We start from the raw sequence: 23,534 nt of genomic DNA on the forward strand, positions 1-23,534 counted from the left end.
TTATAATTGTGAGGTAACTTTTGAGAGTTTTTAAACTCCTGAAGGGAATGTGTGTTTGCTAAGGCATCAGCATGGACAAGGTGACCCAATGGCCCCCTTCAGTGCTGTGTTTAGTTCTAGGTTCTATGGTTCTAATTCAGATATTTCTTTGAATTTTACCATTGTTTACCTACATCGTATGACTTACCAATCTACTTTGGCCAACTTGTTCCTCATTCTTATATAATTGCAACTTTTCAATTTCAGACTCGAGATTTGGGCTTGACTGAACTAGTCAAATTAAAATTGTATTAAGATTTCACTTTCCCATGGATCCTTTACCACAAGATTACTAATCAACCTTCGCTCAATTGACAATACTTGATCTAAAGTAGCCTCTTGCCAAGATAATTTGATTTCAACATATTGGCTGTGAAACTGAGCTTTGTAAAGGCTTCAGTGAGGCTTGCTGCAAAGTCCATAAGACATGGGAGTGGAAGTAAGGCCATTCGGCCCATCGGGTCCACTCCACCATTCAATCATGGCTGATGAGCATTTCAGTGCCACTTACCCACATTCTCCCTGTAGCCCTTAAATTCTTGATCTCACAAGTAATTATCAATCTCTGCCTTGAAGACATTTAATGTCCTGGACTCCACTGCGCTCCATGGCAATGAATTCCTCAGGCCCACCACTTTCTAGCTGCAGAAATTTCTCCTCATTTCTGTTCTAAATTGACCCCCTCTAATTGTAAGGCTGTGCCCACAGGTCCTATTATCCCCGCCTAATGGAAACAAATTCCCAGCATCCACCCTTTCTAAGCCATGCATTATCTTGTAAGTTTCTATTAGATCTACCCTCAACCTTCTAAACTCTAATGAATACAATCCCAGGATCCTCAGCTGATCATCCTATGTTAGACCTACCATTCCAGGGATCATCGGTGTGAATCTCTGCTAGACACGCTCCAGTGCCAGTATCCACTTCCACAGACATGCTACACATAGATGAAAGCATTAGCAGTATTCAGATTAGGCTGGTTTGCTGCATGTTGTTGTAACATCAATGACATTTTTTTGTCTGCTTCTGCTAACTGCTCTCAACTTCATGAAGGATCCATCCCTCTCACTGTAGGGCTGTTTCGAGGCCTATCCAGCCAATTTGAACATGGGATGCTTTTGATTTGCACAAACTTTGCTATAGCAGAAGTGAGTATTGTGTCTTGAGTCGAGGGTCTGCCCAATCGGGGAAAGCAAAGGATGTAATCACCCAAGTCTGTAAAAGGTACGAAAGTAGGTGCTGCAGCCTGGAAGTTCATGCCAAACTGCTGGTGGTGCTGTCAATCTAAAAGCCCCAGTGACTTTAAACTTCTATGCCATCAGACCCTGCCAGGGGGAAATGGGCAATTTATCCAACACCACTCCGTTCACAATCCAGTCATTGTTTATCAGAAGTGACTGAGGCCACAAAAGTTCTGATAGATCATTAACATCAGTACTCTGTCTAAACAGGCAGAAGCAGAATACCAGGGCATGTGGCTTTACGGGTCATTCTGCTTTAAAGCACATTTCGTCAAGGCAAATTCACTGTCACAAGATCGACGAACTGGGGACACTGTTTCTACAGCATGAACTTTTAAACCGTACGTTGGCTGTAACGGGATGACAGCGCCAACACTGTAAGCGCTATTTCTAAGGGGCGATTTTTCTATAGCGTGGGACTGTGCAAGAACGCAACCATCGCATTAGAGAAGAAAACTGACTATCTAGATAACGCAATTCCTGATGACACAATGAGCCACCAATTTGCATGCACTTCACTCAAATTTTTTTTATTATTTCAAAAATGTACTTTATTCATAAAATACTTTGATCTGTACAGTTGGACATGCCATACATATGTAAACATTCCATTTGTTTGCATACCGAAAACAGTAATTATTCCCATTTACAGGTCTGTGAGATTACATATTTAGCTGAGGCGTCAGCAGAGCCCAAATGACTGCGTGGGCCCCCTGTTCTTCTTTAGGCAGGCAGGCGTTACACGGTGGTCTTTCCCCACTGCGCCTTGGCGGCAGCTGCTCCAAGCTTCAGCGCGTCCCTCAACACGTAGTCCTGGACCTTGGAATGTGCCAGTCTGCAACACTCAGTCGGGGTCAACTCCTCCAGCTGGAAGATCAACAGGTTTCGGACTTGCATTTCCGTTGAGTAAAGGTGGCCAGGTTATGATCCCGTGAACGTCTGGCTGCTTTATACCGATACACAAATACCATGTATGTGAATGACTTGTGAATACTATACGATGACAGCCACAATGCCTTCATTCTGGGCATGTTATTGCCCCGCCACTTGTGAACGCCAACAAAATCCAGAGTAGGCATCTAACTGGTGGTACAAAATTTGACTATCGCTGAAAAAAGGTACATATTGTGAAAGCTTTTCATCTTGCATTCATAGGACATTTGTGCTCATTGGTTGGCAAGTGAACTCTTAATTAGGAGGGTGTTGCTGTGAAGAATTTACCAGTTAGATGATGACAGAAAATGAACTGCCAAACTTTAAATAATATTTGAGAGAATACAGGCCCAATTTCCTCCGTCACCCATCACAAATCCTCTGTTGTTTATAATGTACATAAATGATTTGGATAAAAATGTCAGCTTGCAGATGGCATGAAAATTATCGTTGTGGATAATGAGGAATGACATCAATGGATGCAGCAGGACATAGATCACTGGAAAATTAGGCAGAGAAGTGGCAAAAGAAGTTTAATGCAGACATGTGAGGTGATACACTTTGGAAGGTCAAATACAAGGAGAAAGTGTACAGTAAGTGACTGGATCCTTGGAATATTGATATACAGAGGGATCTTGGGGTCTAAGTCCTTAGCTCCCTGAATGTGGCAACGTAAGTGGATAAGGTAGTTTGAAAAAGGTATATAACATGCTTGCCTTCATCATTTGAGACGCTGAGTATAAAAAAATGGCAAGTCATGTTGCAACTGTATCACGCCACATTCTGAGTACAGTGCGTAGTCTGGTGGCACACTACAGGAAGAATGTGGAGGTTTTAGAGAGGTTGCAGTAAAGGTTTACCAGACGTTGTCTGGATTGAATATATTAGCCATAAGAAGAGGTTGGACAAGCTTGTTTTCGCTAGAGTGTAGTGAGGCTAAGGGGCAACCTGATTGATGAATATAAGATTGAGAGGCATGGATAGGATAGGTAGTTGGAATCTCTTTTCCAGGGATGATATGTCAAGTAGGAGGGGGCATGGTTTTAAGGTGAGAGGAGGTAAATTTAAAGGAGATGTGCAAAGAAAGATTTTTTTTTTACACAGGGCCTGCAATGCATTGCCAGGGGAGGTGGTGGAAGCAGATATATTCGCAAAGTTTCGGAGGCAACACGTGAACAAAGGGATACAGACCATGTGCAGGCAAATGGAATTAGTTTAGATTGGCAACATGGTTGGCACAGACATGGTGGGCCGAAGGGCCTGTTCCTGCGCTGTACTGTTCTTTGTTCTACATACAACCGTACTACCACCTCTGGGATTAGTCTGGTGAATCTCTGTACACCCTCGGTGGCAAGAATATCCTGCCTTAGAAGACAAAACTACAGAGGTCCAGATGGAGTCTCACCAAAGCTCTATATAACTAAGAAAGACATTTTTACTTCTGCACACAAATCCACTTGTGATGAAAGCGAACATGCCAGTTGCCTTCATTGTTGATTCTGCATGCTAGTTTTTAAACAATTCATGAATAAGGACACCCCAAGGTCCCTTTTGAAGACCAAAACTCTCTGTTCAAGGAATATTCCTGAAAGTAGTTTTAGGGAGCTACTAAGGAGATTAAAGAATGTCAGAATTACTTGAGTGTCACTTGTCATAGGGAGAGATTAGATTCCCTACAGTATGGAAACAGGCCCTTCCGCCCAATAAATCCACACCGACCCTCAGAGTAACCCACCCAGACCTATTCTCCTACCCTATATTTATCCCTAACTAATCCATCTAACACGATGGGCAATTTAGCATGACCATTGCCACCCAGAGGAAACCCACGCAGACACTAGGAGAACGTGCGAACTCCACACAGACAGTCCCTCGAGGTGGGAATGGAGCCTAGGCCCCTGGCGCTGTGAGGCAGCAGTGCTAACCGCTGAGCCTCTGTGCCACCCCTCTGTCTTCATCTAACTGGAAATTCTTCATGGCAACACCTTTCTAATTAGAGTTCACTTCCCAACCAATAAGCACAAACATCCTGTGAATGCATGATGAAAAGCTTTCCTAATATGGGTCTTTTTTCAGTGATAGTCAAATTTTGTACCACCCATTAGAGGAGAGGTGAATGTTTCAATGCAAGGCAAGAGAAATGGTATAGGAGAATGGCATAACTATCTTAACTAAATGCCAAATATTCAGTTCCCAGTTTTGGTCAACTGGTATCCTTCGCTCGATAATGACAATAAAATCATATTCATTTATCGATTGCATGCCTTCCAGTCATCAGCCTTCTTGAGAATGCTGTATGCATTGTGATACATTGTCATCAAATCTGCCTCGTTATCATCATCCCACCGTTTGACTGACTTTTAATGCTTGTCTTTGCTTGTCTGTCTTTTAATTTTGCTTGTGGTCGGCAGGTGGGACTAGTTTAGTTTGGGAATGTGGTCGGTGTGGACTGGCTGGACTGAAGGGTCTGTTTTCATGCTGTGTGACTCTATGACAATGCACCTTTTTTAAATTTAACCTATTTCTCTAATCTACCAGTTCGGAGATGTTATTGCACACCTCCTGCTTCAGGGGTAGGGACACTACCACTGTGTCACAAGAGTCAGAGTCTTAGATTATTCATACAGTGCAGAAAAGGCCCTTTGACCCATTAAGCCTGCACTAACATAGTTACCACAAAAAGTGTGCTAATCCCAATTTCTTGCAGTTGTCCCTTATGTCCTGTTATGATATTTCAAGTGCTCATCCAACTATCTTTTTAAAGGCTAACTCTGCTGAAGATTTGGTGGTAAGGCAGCATCTGAGGAGCAGGAGACTCGACGTTTCGAGCATAGGCTCTTCATCAGGAATTTGTGGGGGGGGGGGGTGCCCAAGGGGGCTGGGGGATAAATGGGAAGAGGGTGGGGTTAGGGGGGAAGGTAGGTGGGGAGTGATGGTGATAGATCGGAGTGGAGGGTGGAGCGGAGAGGTGGGAAGGAAGATGGACAGGTTGGACGGTTCAAGAGGGCAGTGCCGAGTTGGAGGGTTGGATCTGGGATAAGGCAGGAGGGGAGATGCGGAAACTCCACACAGAATCAAAGTCGATTTCACCAGTTTCCTCATCTTCCCTCACTCCACGTTATCCCAGATCCAACCCTCCAACTCAGCACTGCCCCCTTGAACTGACCTACCTGTCCATCTTCCTTCCCACTTATCCGCTCCAACCTCTGCTCTGACCTATCACCATCATCGGTTAGGTTCCTTTCCCGAAGTTTTGCACACATCAACTTCTATGAACAGTTAATGTTTATTAAAGGTTATACAAGCTAGGTGACCCCCTTTGACCCCCCCCTCGCAGGCGTGCGAAGTCGGGTCAAAGAGGCCCCGAACAAAGAAAATACATCCCCTTTATACAGGACAGTTGGTAATGCTCACAGACACTCTGGCCATTCCTCCCTCCTCCCATAACCATGTTACCCAAGGTACAATGGTAGAATGAGGTCATTCTTGGAGATAATGCAAATGTAAGTGCCCTAACCCTCGGGAATCGTTATGCAGACAATTTCCTGACTCCGTGATTCCCCAAGACAATGTAGGTGTGATGTATCCCAGCTTCAGGGTGGCCCTGCAAATGCATTCTGGCTCCACTACCTCCCCAGACAATGTAGGTATGATAGGCTTCAGCATCGGGATGATCACACAAGCGAACCTGATTGGCTGGGGGATGGCTATGAAAGTATTTCTGTATGGAAGGGGAGTAGTAGCAAATGACTGTCTAAGTGGAGTGGGAGTCATCCCCATTCACTTCCAGAATGTTCAGTCAGTGCAATTTAACCCTTTTAATGTTGCATTAATGTCCAGAGAGATATTCCAATTTAATCTTTCAACATTACACACTACTCTGCCTCCATCTACCTTTCACATTCCCAGCTACTTGTCCCACCTCAGCCCCACCCCCTCCATTTATCTCTCAGCCCACTTCCCCCTCCCCCACCGCACATTCCTGATGAAGAGCTTATGCTCGAAATGTTGATTCCCCTGCTCCTCAGATGCTGCCTGACCTGCTGTGCTTTTCCAGCACCACACTTTTTGATTCTGATCTCCAGCATCTGCAGTCCTCACTTTCTCCTCTGCTGAAGATCTGTTTTCCAGGTTTCCAGCCTCCGCTACCTTCCCAAGGAGTGCATTCAGATTCCCACCACCCTCTGAGTGTAAAGGTTTTTGCTCAAATTCAGTCTGAATCTCCTGCCCCTTACTCTAAAACTATGCCCCTCATGATTGATCCCTCAATCAAGAGGAACAGCTTTCTCTCAATCTATTATATCCATTCCCCTCATAATCTTAGATTCCTTTAGTCATGTCTCCCTCATTCTTTGCTGCTGTAAAGTAAGCCTAACTAATCTCTCTTTGTAGCTCAGTTTCTCCATCCTTGGAAACATCCTGTTTAATTTCCTCCTTACCTTGTCTGGTGTGATCACATCCTTCCTGTGGTGAGGTAACCAGAACTGCACACAGTACCCCACTGGGGCCTAACCAATGCTCTGTACAACTCCAACATTTAACTCCTCCTCCTTATACTCTATGCCATGACTGATGAAAGCAAGTGTGCTGCATGCGTTCTTAACTATCCTATTCACGTGCTCTGCTGACTTCAGGGATCAGTGAATGGTTAGCCTATGATCTCTCGGTTCCTCCAAGCTACTCAGTATCCTGCCATTCATTAAGTGTACACCCTCATGTTGTTTCTTCCAAAGTGCATCATCTCTCACTTATCAGGGTTAAATACCATCTGCCACTGCTCTGTCCACCTGACCAACCCATCTATATATTCCGACAACCATTTTTTTTCACCATTAACCACCCTACCAATCTTGGTGTTGTCTGTAAACATGCTCAACATTTCCCCCATATATTCATCTATATCATTTACGTATATTACAAACAATAAGGATCCCAGTACTGATCCTTGTAGGACATCACTGAGCACCGGCCTCCAGTCACCCAGACTGCCTTCTGCCATTACCTTTTGTGTCCTGTTGCTAAGCCAGTTTCTGATCCATCTTGCCAAGTTTCTCTGAATTCCATGTGCTTTAACCTTCTGAATCTGTCCCCTATATGTTAAAAGCCTTTCTAAAGGCCAAAAACACTACATGAAACTGACCTTACTTCATCCGCACACTTGATCACATTTTCAAAAAATTCTAACAAATTTGTTAGGCGTGACCTCTCTCTGACAAAGCCATGCTGACTATCCGTAATTAACCCATACCTTTGCAAATGCAGATTAGCGCTCTCCTTCAGAATTTTCCTCAATAGTTTCCCCGTGACTGATATGAGACTCATTGGTCTGTAGTTTCCCGGTTCAACCCTACCATCCTCCTTGAAATGTGGAACCACGTTAGCTGTCCTCCAGTCCTCTGGTATTTACCCCATGGCCAGAGAGGAATTAAATTCTTGTTTCAGTGCTACTGCAATTTCCTGCCTTGCCTCCTACAACAGCTGGGATGCAATTCGTCTGGAGCAAGGGATTTGTCAGTCTATAAGCCCGACGGTGCCTCCCATACTTCCCCATTTTCTATGTCAAACTGGGCAAGTTCCTCACAGTCCCTCTTCCTGAATTCTATATCTACCTTCTCCTTTTCCAGAGTGAAGACAAATGGGCTCTACTTGTTCCCTGGTTAACCTCTTCCCTTTAATGTTTTTATAAATATCTTAGGAATCACCCTAATCCTGTTTGCAAGACCTTTCTCCTGCCTTTTATTTGCTCTCCTAATTGCTTTCTTAAGTTCCCTCTTTCACTTCAATGTTCCTTTAGGGCCACAGCTGAATTGCTCAAAGACTTTCTGTTCTTCCTTATCCATTCCTGAATTATCCTGAACATCCAGGGTTTTCTGATACACTTCCTCTTAAAGGATACATGTTGGACCCATACTCTCCCCAGCTCCTTTTTGAATGTCCCCTACTGCTCCCCCACAAGGATACGTTTTTGTTCCCAGTCAATTTTTCGACCAGATCCTGCTTTGTTTTACTGAAGTCTGCCTCCGCCCCCTCACCACTAGTCCAAAGCCATACCCTGGGATGCTGAGTTCCCAATCTAGCCCTTGTTTCTGTATCACGCTTCCATGTGTCAATCCACGCCTTTAACTCATCAGTCCTACCTATTGCAATCCTAGAATTAAAATCAAGACCATCCAGCCTTGCCTTCCTCTCTTGACAGACAGTATAGATGAACTCACTCTGACTTGCTTCTTTGACTGTAGCATGTGTCCCTATTTCATCAATATCCTGTGTTCCCTCCTCTTGCCAGACTAGTTTAAACTCCTCCCAAAAGGGCTAGCAAACTTACCTGCAAGAACATTGGTCCCAGTGTGGTTCAGGTCCAGACCATCACAGTTGTACATGTCCTACCTTCCCTAGAAATGCTCCCAATGATCCACGAATCTAAAAGCCTTCTCCTTGCCTGAACTGTCGATCCATGCATTCTTCTGACCTATATTCCCATTTCTAGCTCTCCTCTCTGCATTTAATACTGTTTGAAGCTGAATAGTGGCAACTAGATTTGACTGATTTCCCTAATTATATAATTAACTGCTCCCCAGCAGAGCTTGTTTATCCCCCCAAGGTTGGAAAAAAACTTACTTTACTTTCTTAACTCACTAAATTCCAATTAAATGCTAACTGCAGGCCAGAGTATTGTTTTGGAAAGATATTGATGCACAAACATCGCCACTCACCAAACTTGTATCTGTTCACTCTTCTTGTATTCTGTGCTCCTAATCAGCATTGTTCTGGGTGACATTTCCTGAAAATCATCTTCTGAATTTCCTATAATAACCTTATCTGTGCTGTTGTCCTCCAGTGAGCTGGAACATGAGCTATCCTTACCCTTAACCTGGACTGAAGGTTACTTGAGCCCAGTTGCTCATTCCATGCAGATATCAGCTCAGTGTCCACCTTGGAAGTTCATGTAGTGACACTCTTTGAGCATGTGTCATTTAGTACAAAATCTAAAGGTTGGTGCTGTTTTTCCTGTTCCCCCTGAGGCTGCACCGGCTGGTCAAGTAAAGGGTCTTGAATATCTGAAAGCAGAAAGTGAGAAGGGGAGAGTTGGACTGATGGAGATGAGAATAAAGATCCACGCCAAACTATCTGCAGCTTCATGATAAAAGATAGGAGGAGGATGAGGGAGAACATGACACTGTGACAGTGCGTATTGCAGAGACATCTTGAATGGGCTGCAAAACCGGGTTCTGTTGCAGCCAGTCAATGGTGTAAAGTTTCATCTCTGTTGGATCAAGAGATGAAGGTAAGCTTGATTTAATCGGTTCTACTTTGCTCCTCTTCTCCCTGTCTTGGAAGAGAGAGAATGTCAGAGATTGTGCTACACTGTGTTTGTTTGCCCTGTCATCACTGAATGTGGTGGGAAGGATAAATGTAAGCTGGCATCTCGAAGAGATGTGTGATGTTGCATTCGAGTACATGAATGATGGTTTTACTGCTAGGGGGTGCTGCTGCATCAGTGAAGGGGGAGTGGGGCATTGAGCAGACCAAGAGAAGGTAGTGGACAGAGCAAGAAATATCCTTTATTAATGTTTCACTGATTTGGACCAGGCACATGATATCATTAATCAACTTCTGGTATTGCTGCCGGGTCCTGGGGACTAGACACTGAAAGATGACCTGCCTAGCCTCCTGTTCAAATACCCATCAGTTAGGATCTTGAGGACTCCAAAAAAAATTCCAAGGCAGAATTTCTCCTCCCTCTTTCCTGTGAGATAACATTGCTGTTTCCATCGTAAAGTGTTATCCCATATGCCACGAGCCCTTATTTTATGTGGTGACCTATGATGTGGCACCTTGTGAAAATCCAAATGTATCACATCTCCAGATTCCCTGATATTCATGTCAAAAACCTTGAGTAAATTTGTCAAAAACAGCTGCCAACTTCACAAAACCAATTTGACTCTGCATAAAAATGGACCAGTTATCTTACTGTGACCTCCTTACTTAAAAATTCGAGCGCCTCCCGCAAGAGGAAAATGTCAGACAAAGTGACACCTTAATGAGCTCTTTAAGAGTGGGGGTGGCAGGGAGAGGGGATTGGAAAATGTCACAAGGAGGAACAGTGGGAGGGAAACCTGCAACTGTAAAGGTGAAGTACCTATAAGAAGGAATGGTGTAGAATCTGGAGAGCTATATGGAGATTTCATGGTTTTTTAAAAGCCTTTCCAGTCTGCACTTGTTACAAGTCAGGGCTTGAGGTTGAATCATCTAAACCATGCCTGCAGTTTGTAACAAAAAATGGAAGAGTTCAAAGTTGCTCACTCACTGAGAGCTCCATGACAGCCATTTCTGCCTCAGACCTTGCAGCACCAATGTTTTGGTTGGCCTCACTTTGGAAAGCTCCACTGTGGATGTTCACTTGAGTTGACTTATTTCTTTTAAATACCAAATTATAGGATGTATGAGCAGAAGTAGACCATTTGACCCATTAAGTCACTCTGCAACTCTCCAAAATCAGATAATCCTCAACTCCCCTTTGCCTTTTCCCTATAAACCCTTAATTCCTTACGGGTCAAAAATGGTCCCAAAGGAACCCAAACTTCAGTCAAGTCATTTGCAAGTCATTTGATAGCTCTGTAGATGACCCTTTCCTGCACTTTACTGATGGGGCAACAATTGACTGAGTTGGATTTGTTCTGCTTATTAAGCATGGGGCACACTGGGCAATTTCCCACATTATCGAGTAGATACCAGTGTTGTGGCCTTACTGTAACAGCTTGGCTAGGGACATGGCATGTTCTGGAACACAGGTTCTGGAGTATAATTACCAGAACGTTGTCAGGGCCCAAAGCGTTTGCAATATCTAATGCTTCCAATTGTTTCTTGCTATCACGTGGAACAGTGTTCCCTCTAATTTTCTTACCAATTATGCAGCCTTCCGAAGCGTGTGCACAGCAGTGATTTCTGGAACTGGAAGTCAGTGCTGTAAATGGTGTGCCGATGCCAGTTGCAGCCACGCAGCTCAGATGGGAGCATTGGCACGGAGTAAACAAAATTGGCTGAAGACTGACATCTGTCTGATAGGAACTCAGGAACTAGCTGATATAAGCATTGAAGTCCACAACCCAGAGATTCATTCCATGGCACTTCTGTGCATCATCTAACTAGTGTTCAATGTGAAGGAGTAAGGATTTATCAGTGAGAGAATCTCAGTGGGTAGTCGTCAGCAGATGGTTTCCTTACCCATGTTTGACCTGATGCCATAAGGCTTCACGGATAACCAGAGTCAGCTCCTTCTCGACTCTACATCTAATGTTTCTGTCTTGCTGTTTCGACAGAGATGGTGATGGTGGTTTCGGGGGACACATATGTGAGATATGATTCTATAGCTACTACTGTGTCTTGACTGGTCTGTGGGGCAGTTCACCCAATTTTGGCATAAGCATTGGACGTTGGTAAAGGTTTGGAAGTTTGATAAGGCTGTGCTGCTGTTGTTGCTTCCTGTGCCGAGGTCAATGCCAGGTGGTCTGTTCGGTTTAATTCTTTCCTCTAGGAAAGGCAGAAAAGGACAACCAACTCCCATTCCTAGACGTGATGGTACAGAGAACACCGAACGGAGAATTCACCACAAAGGTATACAGGAAAGCCACACACACAGACCAAGTCCTGAACTACAAAAGCAACCACCCCAACACACACAAACGAAGTTGCATCAAGACACTATTCAAAAGGGCCACAACACACTGCAGCACACCAGAACTGCAAAAAGAGGAAGAAGAACACCTCCACAATGTATTCGCCAAAAACGGATACCCGCGCAATTTCGTCAACAGATGCCTAAGGGAAAGACAACGGAACGAGGACATGCCGCAAACCAAAGGACTAGCCACACTACCATACATCAAGAGCATTTCCGAACTGACAGCCAGACTACTGTGACCACTAGGACTCATAACAGCACACAAACCAACAGCCACTCTCCGACGACAACTCACCAGAACGAAGGACCCGATACCCAGCATGAGCAAAACCAATGTAGTGTACAAAATCCCATGCAAGGACTGCACAAAACACTACACAGGACAAACAGGAAGACAGCTAACAATCCGCATCCATGAACACCAACTAGCCACGAAACGACACGACCAGCTATCCTTAGTAGCCACACATGCAGATGACAAGCAACATGAATTTGACTGGGACAACACTACTATTATAGGACAAGTCAAACAGAGAACAGCCAGGGAATTCCTAGAGGCATGGCACTCATCCAGAGGTTCAATCAATAAGCACATCGACCTGGACCCAATATACCGACCACTGCAGCGGACAGCTGGAACTGACAACCGGAAGCGGCAGAGACAAACCACTATAAATGCCGGAGGAAAGATCACAGAAGTGCTTCACAGGAGGCTCCCAAGCACTGAGGATGTCACCTAGACAGGGGACGAAACGTCTGCAACACAAATTCCCAGCTCGGCGAACAGAACCACAACAACAATTCTTTCCTTTTTCCTTTGAAGCAGTTTAATAGTTGGTTTGTTATTTCAGACAGCAGTTGAGAATCAACCTAATTGCTAGGGTTTGGAGTCACAGGTCACTCAGACAATGGCTTTTGTTCCCTAAAGGATATTAATGAACCAGATGAATTTTTACCACAGTCAGTAGTGGTTACACTAGTTGCCATTCGGACAGCTTTTAATTCCAGATTTTTTTAAAAATGGAATTCAACTTTCCCCATTTGGTATGATGAGAATTGAACCCATGTACCCAGATCATTAGTCTGGGCTCTGGATTACTAGACCAGTAACACTACCAATATGCACTGCCTCCTCTATTCTCTTCACAGAATTGTGGACTTCCTTTTCATGCCATTTGATATCTTTAACGTCCTTAGCCATGAATGAAGCTTTATAATTTTTTTTCTCCCCTTCTCACTGGAGTGTTATAGCAGAAATGCTTAAATGTCTTCCACTGCATCTCTACTGACCTATCCCTTAGTGTAATTTTCCAATTCATTTTAACCTAGTCTTAATTCTCTTTCAGTTATATGTATTTAAGTCTGAAATGCTTTTCTGAGACAAAATGTTTGGGATTGCCATTCCCTGGAAAATGTACCCCCCATGTGTCTTCATTACTCAAGTACATTAGTACCATAGACTTGGCTAGCACAATGGATTTGTTTATACACTTCTTAATAGCATTTATTTTAGGATAAATAGTATCCAGGACGTGGAAAGTGAGGGACAATTTTCAACACAGCGCCATGAATCTCAATTGAAGGCATTTAAATTTGATACATTTGATGTGGTTTGTTAGAGAACTTTGGTGGTCTTGAGGTTCAGGACAATACCTATATTCTTGATAGCCTTTGGAACTATGTCAACCACTTATTGTAGTGGTACTTCAGAGTAAGTGCTAATTTGTGCCTCATAAGATTGTCCATGTGGAGTTCACACATTCTCCCTGTGTCTGCATGGGTTTCCTCCCACAATCCAAAGATGTGCAGGTTAGGTGAGTTGGCTATGCTAAATTGTCCTTAGTCAGTGGTAACTATAGGGTAGGGAATGGGTCTGGGTCGGTTACTCCTCAGAGGGTCAGTGTAGACTTTTTGGGTCGAACGGCCTGTTTCCATACTGCAGGAATTTTTTTTTAAAAAAGACTACTGCAATGCTATTGCAAATAGGTTGTTGTCTTTGTTTTAGCCTTAAACAGTTGAGGTTGGACTGTTTATTGGTGATTGCCCCATGTAGGAGAGCCTGTCAGTATTAATCAACAGCTTTGCTGCAAGTAAAATAGGGAATAATATTGGTGCAATGACATGCCCTGTTTGACATCTACTTGACAGTGAAGGGATTGTAGTTCACATAATTCTGTTATTAGCATGTGTATTGTAGGAAAGGAAAGATCTTTGTGAATTTAGATCAGTGACTAATACTTTGCAAAGTCAATTTGATTAACTGAGTTGAAGATCTCCTCATTGAGGCCGAATAAAACCATTATAGAAGAAATGATTTGCTCTTCCCAGTCTTCCTGAAGCTGATTCCTGTGAAGATCATGTCATTTGTTTCATTAGTGGATCAGAAGCTACAGTGAGAAACTGGAAGGTTGACTTTTACAGATAACAATTAAGAATTACCTGAACAGTTGAGAGCAATACTTTGCTCTTGCAGTTATTCGTTTGATTTGTTTTCTTTCTTGAAGGTTGCAATGCAATCATCATTCTGCCGGCTCTTGACAATGAAGAAGTTCCAAATGGCTTTATGGAACCCAGTCCTAAAATCTAATTATAGCCACAGATGCACTTGATATGGTCTCTTTTCCTACCCCTGCACCTTTTGACCCTGGAATTTGTCCTTGGTTCCACTCTTGTTTTTCAGCATATCATCTGAAGATGATGTCAGGATTCACGTGTACGTTGGCAATACCTGATTCTACCCCATCCACCAACTCTCTATGCTACTGCTGCCTCTGTGTAGTCAGCACCTTCGTTTGATATGAGCTGTAATTTCCTCCAGTAAGAAGGCTAAATCAACTGGTTTTCGTTATAGTCTCCAGATTTATTCTTCTCTCTACTTTTCACTGAATTTGGGTGGTTTGTGACCTCCAGTGTATTGTTTGATCCCAACTAAGCTTCTGATCCTACAGTCTCTCCACCACGAAAAGCACCTACTTCCACTCCGACAGTGTCCCCTGTGTCTGTCTCTGTCCTTGCTGTAGCCAATCTGCTTCTCAAACCTACTTCTGTATTTTTGTCACCTTCAGATTTGACCATTAGTGCCCCGTGCATCCCTCTTTGAAAACTTAAAATAATTCAAAACCCTTTACTCCACCCTATTCCAAGGCCCGTCACACCTATGCTTGCTGGTCTACACTGATTTCTGTTGCTTCATTTTAAAGATTCCTCATGTTCTAATCCTTTGATGTCATCACTCCCTATCACTGTAGTGTTCCCCCATCTTACAACCTCTGGGAAGTTTGTTTCCTTTAGTGTGTGCCTTCAGCACATTTCCCAGTCCATCATTGACAGCCATGCCCTCAGATGTCTGCACTCTTCATTCCTACACTACTTTATTCCCCTCTAACTCCTTAAAAGGCTCTATTTAACACCTACAAGCATTTAGTCACCCATCCTAAGCCGCCTCCTTTATTTCAGTTTAGATTTAGTTTGGGTATGCTTCAATGAAGCAGGCTGGGGCATGTTTGAGTACTGAGTGTGGTAGATAAGTTCAATTTGATTTTAATAGATGGGTGTACTGAGTTGACAATCTGTCAAATTGTATCAGTGAAGTAAGAAGCTTTCAATGAATAGCTGCCTGCATTACTCACAAGCCCGTGATAACACACAAAATGTCATCTTTCAGCTTTGCTCTCATGAGGCATTATATACATTATCTTAACACTAAAAAATCATTTTTTGTGGTTTAATTCCAATACATGTTGGCTGTAGCTTAGTTGGTAGCTCTGTCTCATCTTTTACAGGTGTAGTAGGTTCCAGTGCCCCTCCAGACATGAGAACAAGTTCAAGGCTGACACTCCAGTATAATATGAGCATGTGCTAGGCTGTCATGATGCCTCCTTTTTGATGGAACTTTGAAATAAGGTTCATCTGACCTTTTCAGGTAGACATAAAATGTGCAATGGATCTAATTTCAACAAGAGTTTGGTGTTGACCCTGTTTTCTGGTCAACAATCAGTCAACCTGACCAGATCCGTTATGAAATGGATAGAGAAAGTAAGTCATAGGAAAAAAAAACAGAATAGAAAAGACAATAATATTGGGAGAGAAGAAAGAGAGAAACATGATGAAATATTTTATAAATGTAACTTTTTATTTTGACTGTAGGGGAGTCAATAGCCTAGTGGTAGTTTATCCAGAGTCCCAGCCTAATGTTCTGGAGAGACAGATTTGAATCTTGCCATGGCAGATGTTGGAATTTGAATTCAATAACAATCTGGAATTGAAAAAGTCTAATGTTGACCAATTGCCGATTGGCTATTACCACACATCTGTGCAGGTGAGCTTGCTATGCTTAGGTTAGCTGCTGGGTTTCTTTCAGAACAGTGACTAAACTTTGAGAGTACATAATTGACTGGAAAGTGGTTTGAGACAAACAGATTGTAAAAGACGATATGTAAATGAAGGCCTTTTTTTTCCTGTTTGGTCAGTTGGGCGTGCGATGAAAAAAGGTTTCTTTACGACAAGGGTTGTGAATTATGTGCAGAGTAGATAGATCATTGGGTACGTTCAAAGTGGCGAATATTTGATTTTTGTGAATTAGGCAAACAAGGAGGTGACACAGGAAGGTGGGGGTTGAGGTAGAAGACTTGAATGGTGCAGTGAACCTGATGAGCCAAATAGTGTGCACAACCCATTTCTTGTGTTCTTATGTTCACTGATCCTCAGACACGTACTAAAACATGTGCGGATGTAATTGGATTTCTCCACATTTGGATGGATTTAAATTGAATTTGTTGCTGTTCACCAACAGTCTAAAGTTCTGTAACTGAGCTTCATTAATGCTGAGAAGCCCCAGCTTCACTGTTGAAGGAAAAATGTATTAAATGTGGTTGAAGATGTCAAATAGTCAATTTTACAGTGCTTCACAAGCAAAAGCATTAAACAGCTAAAATAATTCAAATTTGGCCATTGCTAAGTATGTGCTTGCAAGTCCAAATGTCAAGCTAAGCCTGATAAGATTAATTTAGGCATTTTGGTTTTATTCATTCAGAGGATATGGGCATCTCTGGCTGGGCCAACATTTATTACCCATCTCTAATGGCCAGGAGGGCAGTTGAGAGTCAACCACATTACTGTAGTCTGGAGTCACATGTAGGCCAGATAAGGATGACCATTTCCGTCCCTAAATATAATAATGAGCCAGGTGGATTCTTTCCAACAATCTGCAATTGGTCAACATTAGACTTTTTAATTCTGGATTGTTATTGAATTCAAATTCCAACATCTGCCATGGCAAGATTCAAATCTGTCTCTCCAGAACCTTAGGCTAGGACTCTGGATTACTTGTTTAGCAAAAATACCATGAGGCTATTGACTCCCCTGTGGTCAAAATGAAGTTTTATTCATAAAATGTTTCATCACTTTTTTTCTCTTTCTTCTCTCCTCTATTATTGTCTTTTCTATTCTGTTTTTTCTCTCTGACTTACTTTCTCTCTCCCTCTCTTTCATTAATATTGCATCACAGAAATATTCCCGAGCACCAAACAAACATTTCAGATCCTTTTGCAATGTAGCGAAACGGTGCAGCCATTTTTGATGCAGTAAAACGATAGTGAGATGAATGATCTGGACATTTTAGATGCTGTTGACTAAGGAACGAATATTTGCTGGGATTGTCTTTTGTTGAAATGTGATGGGGGACTTTTGACATCTACCTGAACCAGAAGGCATCCCATCCAAAGGATGATGGGCTGAATGTTCGTATGAGTGCAGACATCCTTTTTGATGTGTGAATGGCCAGACTTGCACCTGCTGCAGAAACGCGGGATTTCTGTCTACGCAAAATGCCAACCCTTGACATAGAGAGTGGGAGGGAGGTTGGTGGCTTGGGGTGGAGATGGGGGTGGGCACATTGTTGGTTCCCAGAAACAGCAGTTCCTATAAAAGCACTCGTGTAGTTTTGACGTCTGAAGCCAAAACGTGCAGATATGACCCAATAGAAGAGGGTCTGAAGCTTGAGGTATCATTTAAATAGCCAGGGGACCCTCTTGGAGAGGTAAGGTATCCCTTTGGATATGATCATGTGACATTTTTGCTTGCTTTCAGGTGCCCGTTAGGATTGTTGTCAAGTGTGCACAAAGTGCAGAGACTCATTGGGTCTGTCAAAGATGTACCAAGCTGTCGACTGTCAAAATGTCAAAAATAAGCTAAAACTTGAACTGAGAGCTCTTAAAACGGTCAAGTGATTTGGCTCAGTGAAATACCTACCACTGCTGAGGGTATGTTCTCCATTTTAAATGGGGAGCAAAGACCAGGCTTCCTCCCACTGGCACGCCATTTTCATATGGTGGTGGAGGGTTTTGGAAGCTCTGTAAAGTACGCCAGATGTGAGAGGTCTCCAAAATTGAAATGCTGCTGTACAATTTGGAACATAATGAATGTTAAGTGAAAAGTGATTTTTAACCATTTGCCTTTCATGGGATATAGGTGCCATTGGCTGGGCCAGCATATTTTACCTTTGCAGATCGGTGGAGTTGTGGGTAGTGTAGAAGTTTGTCAAAGGATACAGAGGGATATAGGTCACTTGCAGATTAGGGTGGAGAAATAACAGTTGGAGTTTAATCTGGGTAAGTGTGAAGTGCTGTACTTTGGGAGATCAAGTGTTAAGGACAAATGTACAGTTACTGGCAGGAGCCTGAACAACATTAAAAACAGAACGATCTTGGGGTTCAACTCCATAGATCCCTGAAAGTGGCCATGCAGGTAGAAAGGGTGGTAAAGGTGTATGGCATGCTTGCCTTTTATTGGTCAGGGTATAGTGTACCAGTGTCAGGATGTCATGTTGCGGCTTTATAAGACTTTGGTTAGGCCACCCTTAAGAGTATTGTATTCAGCTCTGGTTGCTACACTATAGGAGGGGTATGGAGGCATTACGGAGAGTGCAGAAGAGGTTCAGCAGGATGCTGCCAGGATTACAGGGTATGAGCTATAATGAGAGGCTAGAAAAACTTGAGTTGATTTCTCTGGAGCAGCAGAGGCTGGCTAGAGACTTGATAGAAGTCCATAAAATTGGGTTGCATAGATAGGGTTGATGGTCAGCATCTTTTCCCCAGAGTTGCAATGCCCAATACTAGGGATTATACATTTAAGGTGAGAGGGGGAAAGTTCAAAGGAGCTGTAAGAAGCAACTTTTATAAAGAGTAAAATGAGGTCTGGAATGCACTATGAGGGGTGATGGTGGAGGCACATATGATAAGTTGTTTAAGAGACCTTTAGGTAAGTACATGAATATGCAAGGAATGGAGGGATATGGACCAATGGAAAGCAGAAGGAATTAATTTAATTTGGCTTCATGTTTGGCACAAAGTCATGGGTTGCTGTATTGTTTTATGTTCAATTTGTTGAGCTAAAGTCCTGCTTCCTGTTGATATTGTGGTGCACCTAGTTTTTGTGTTAAGCTGTCTGAGTAGGTCCATGGACTGAGACTTTATCCATGTGAGATGACTCTCTGCAGTCCTTTGAGGATGACTGACATTGTCTTCAGGAAGATTTCTGGCACTGATGTGATACCAAAAGATAATCTGTTGAATCAAACCCTTCCACAAGGCTAATGATTTTGAATGTCTTCGACCCTTCGTTAAGGAGGAGTTGCCAAAAAAAAACATTGTTTACAGCTAGCTTTGTAAGATGGAGCTCTTTCCTGATTTTGCTATGCTCTCATCAACAGACAGCACAGGATGAACTATGCATTCAACTGCTTTGTTCAGTCAGAGTCATAGAGATGTACAGCACGGAAACAGACCCTTCGGCCCAACCCGTCCATGCCGACCAGATATCCCAACCCAATCTAGTCCCACCTGCCAGCACCAGGCCCATATCCATCCAAACCCTTCCTATTCATATACCCATCCAAATGCCTCTTAAATGTTGCAATTGTACCAGCCTCCACCACTTCCTCATTCCATACACGTACTACCCTCTGCATGAAAACGTTGTCCCTTAGGTCTCTTTTATAACTTTGCCCTCTCACCCTAGACCTATGCCCTTAGCTCTGCCCCCCCCCCCCCCCCCCCACCCCAGAGAAAAGACTTTATCTACTTATCCTATCCATGCCCCTCATGATTTTATAAACCTCTATAAGGTCACCCCTCAGCCTCTGACGCTCCAGGGAAAACAGCCCCAGCCTGTTCAGCCTCTCGCTATATCTCAAATCCTGCAACCCTGGCAACATCCTTGTAAATCTTTTCTGAACCCTTTCAAGTTTCACAACATCTTTCCGATAGGAAGGTTACCAGAATTACATGCAATATTCCAACAGTGGCCTAACCAATGTCCTATACAGCCACAACATGACCTCCCAATACCTGTACTAGGATACTCTGACAAATAAAAGAAAGCATACCAAACACCACCTTCACTATCCTATTTACCTGTGACTCCACTTTCAAGAAGCTATGAACCTGCACTCCAAGGTCTCTTTGTTCACAACACTCCCTAGGACCTTACCATTAAGTGTATTAGTTCTGCTAAGATTTGCTTTCCCAAAATGCAGCACCTCACATGTATCTAAATTAAATGTCTCAGCCCATTGGCCCATCTGATCAAGATGCCATTATAATCTGAGGTAACCTTCTTCGCTGTCCACTACATCTCCAATTTTGGTGTCATCTGCAAACTTACTAACTGTACCTCTTATGCTCGCATCCAAATCATTTATGTAAATGACAAAAAGTAGTGGACCCAGCACTGATCCTTGTGGCACTCCATTGGTCACAGGTCTCCAGTCTGAAAAACAACCCTCCACCACCACCCTCAGCCTTCTACCTTTTGAGCCAGTTCTGTATCCAAATGGCTAGTTCTCCTTGTATTCCGTGAGATCTAACCTTGCTAACCAGTGTCCCATGGGGAACCTTGTGGAATGCCTTACTGAAGTCCATATAGATCACATCTACCGCTGTGCCCTCATCAATCCTCTTGTGTAAGAACTTTGCAGATAATAGATCATTGATTTTGGTAAAGGGCCATCTGAGCACCAGATTGTCATTTGTGTCCCAACTGAATTAAACCCTCCTTCCACATAGAGTCAATTTCCTTCTGTACCTGTGGCAAGAGCGGATGAAGAACCTTTCTGGGTGTAAGCTGATGCAATGGTTTCATTTCAGGATGTAGAATAATTTTTAAGCAGTCTAGAGTTTTCCAATTTCTCTGAATGGCTGTGGAAACTGAGCTCTGATATTTTTAGACTAATCTTGTTGGCTTTATATTTGCTGTGCTCCCCAAATGAGATGCAAGATAGTACAGGCTCTCCTGCTTAAGAGTGAACTACTCTGGTCGGGATCACATGTAAAGCTTCAGTAATTTGTCCCTCTCTGTATTGAAATGTGGTATTCAGTTGTCCCATGACCTTGAGTCTTTAACTCCAAGTCTGTATACTTTTTTGCCCAATTGTTCAAGATGACATTTCTCCAATCACAGTTCAGTGTGAGAACGAATGGAAACATTATACTTGTGTCTAACTAAAAGCATGTCTTGTTTCCCTCAGTAGGATATCAGCACTCCAGTAGCTTCCTCTTGGTTCCTGGATCGCTCCAGTATCACTGATACCTTCTATATCCTGGATCTTGCCACCTTTCAAAGCCTTCATTTTTTGCTTACTTTGGAGAAGCTTTTTTCTATGACACACAGCCTGCAAGCGACCCTTCATCCTACAAAAAATGGCATCTCTCCCTTTGGCCATAAGGTTTTACTACCATACTGTTGATACTTAGCTGGGGTGGTTGATATATGCTCTTTTAGATTCCCTTTTCTTTTTTGTATGTGGCAACCTCTCTGCTTTTAAATCCAACATGCTCCTGTGAATTGCTAACATTTGGGATATGGGTCTCCTTGAAACTGATTTTGCTTCCTGACCTCAGCTTGTTTGCTCAGTTGAATTGTACTTGACTTGAAGAGATTCCTCAGCTGCAAGTGATCAGACTGTCTAAGTCTGGACAACAATTCAATCCCTGTTGATTTGATTGTCCACAAAAACCTGCAGCGACGTATCCACCTATTCAGGTTGGGGTTGGTGGGTGCAGGCTTGCTACCAAAATCAGCCTTACCTTGTAAACACACTGGTAAAAATTGGAAAGCCTCAGAATGGGTTTGGGAACCCAGGAGTAGGGTCTGAACTGACTTGGTGAAAATCTAGCTCGTAATTTTGATATTGCATAACTCCTGATGTACACACATTTTGCTGTAGACGTACTATTTGTAGTAATTTTATTATCCTTATTGTCACAAAGATAGTCCTTTTTTTTTCTAAAAGCTGTTCCTTTTTTCAAGCTTACTGTGTCCTTGGTTTTTGCAGAGGGGTAATAAACCATTCACAGTTCCAATTTGTCTGGTTTGGTACTGAGATTAAAGGGTACCGAGAGACCTTTTGTTTATGTGTAAACAGATGTGACTTCAGGCCAAAGTGGTCATGTTTTAGAAGTGACCTGTATAATGAAAGGGACGTGGTCAGCTCTCCAGCTGAGCAGTTTAGTTCAGTCCAGAACTATTTTATGAGTTCAACAGTGAGCTGTGTGGAATCTCTCTTTCTGCCCTTCTAACTTCAACCTGTAAACATCTGACCGTTTTTTGTACTGTGTTTTAAAGGGGGTTTGCTTATTGTGTATATTCGGAACAGCATACTTAAGTCTCGTTTGGATAGACTGAGTTCTGAAGGGGTTCTTTATTCTTTTCTTCGTGTTTCATTGTGTAATTTTGTGAATAAATGTTTTATCTGTTTTAAATCCAGTCAACCTCACTAACTTAATCCGGGTAATTTTCACTGTACACTTGCCGAAATAAATTGCAAAGTTATGGTCTGAGCTGCCTGCTTAAGAATGTTTTAAGTGGTCTGGCCTAGTCCATAATATTACATCTTATAAATATGAACATGTTGTGGTGCAGCCTGGGTTGCAGCAGGACAATTTTTCACTCATTTATTTCGAAAATTGTGATACCTCTCATGATTGTCCCTTTCAGAGGGATAGTCAGATTTGTTCACCAAGGTGGTGATACTGTGGAGTTGTAATAGAATTCCTGTTGTATCTTCTGGAGTGAGAGAGTAACTTTGTACTTTTAGGAGACCACTGAGTTGCAGGCCAGTTAACCAATGCAGCAAAAAATTCAGGATGTATTTGATTGTAGAATATTAAGAACTGTGCTATGAATACTGTAAAGGTTTATGTATCGTACAATTTTCCCAAACAGAATTTTCAGGAAGGCTCTGTTTTAAATTTTAAAACTTACAAGGCCTGCTGGAACAGCCAATAATAAAATTTCTGATTATGATTAAGATTAGATTAAAAATAAACTTTTAGTTAAACTTTAGACTTGCCCTCCTGGCTATTTAGTGATTTGTTCCAGGATTGTAAAAATGGGTCAGGTTGTGGAAAATAAATTAAAATACTGTTTGTTGGAGCTTATATTATACCCTAGGGAATATGTTTCTTGAAGTGTTCAGAAAGTTTTTATTGTCACAAAAATTGGAAGTAAATTAGGACTCTATGGTAATCCAATTCAAACTCAATGCTATTAAACAAAATTAATAAGCTACAAATAAATTAGATGAATAGTCAGAGCAAAGTTGTCTTTTAAAGGTGACATAGTTTAAGGTAATTGCTAATTCA

The 23,534-nt window shown here is 42.6% G+C and overlaps 1 protein-coding gene across 5 annotated transcripts in view; it reads left to right on the plus strand.

Annotated features, from left to right (window-relative positions):
• marchf1 (E3 ubiquitin-protein ligase MARCHF1) overlaps positions 1-23,534 on the plus strand; it is a 647,227-nt gene that overhangs the window by 504,029 nt on the left and 119,664 nt on the right. The window lies entirely within an intron of this gene.

The sequence above is a fragment of the Chiloscyllium plagiosum genome, unplaced genomic scaffold (genome assembly GCF_037043375.1).
Source record: "Chiloscyllium plagiosum isolate Xiang-an unplaced genomic scaffold, Cpla_swu_hap1 HiC_scaffold_1, whole genome shotgun sequence".
In the NCBI taxonomy this organism is placed as follows: Eukaryota; Metazoa; Chordata; class Chondrichthyes; order Orectolobiformes; family Hemiscylliidae; genus Chiloscyllium; species Chiloscyllium plagiosum.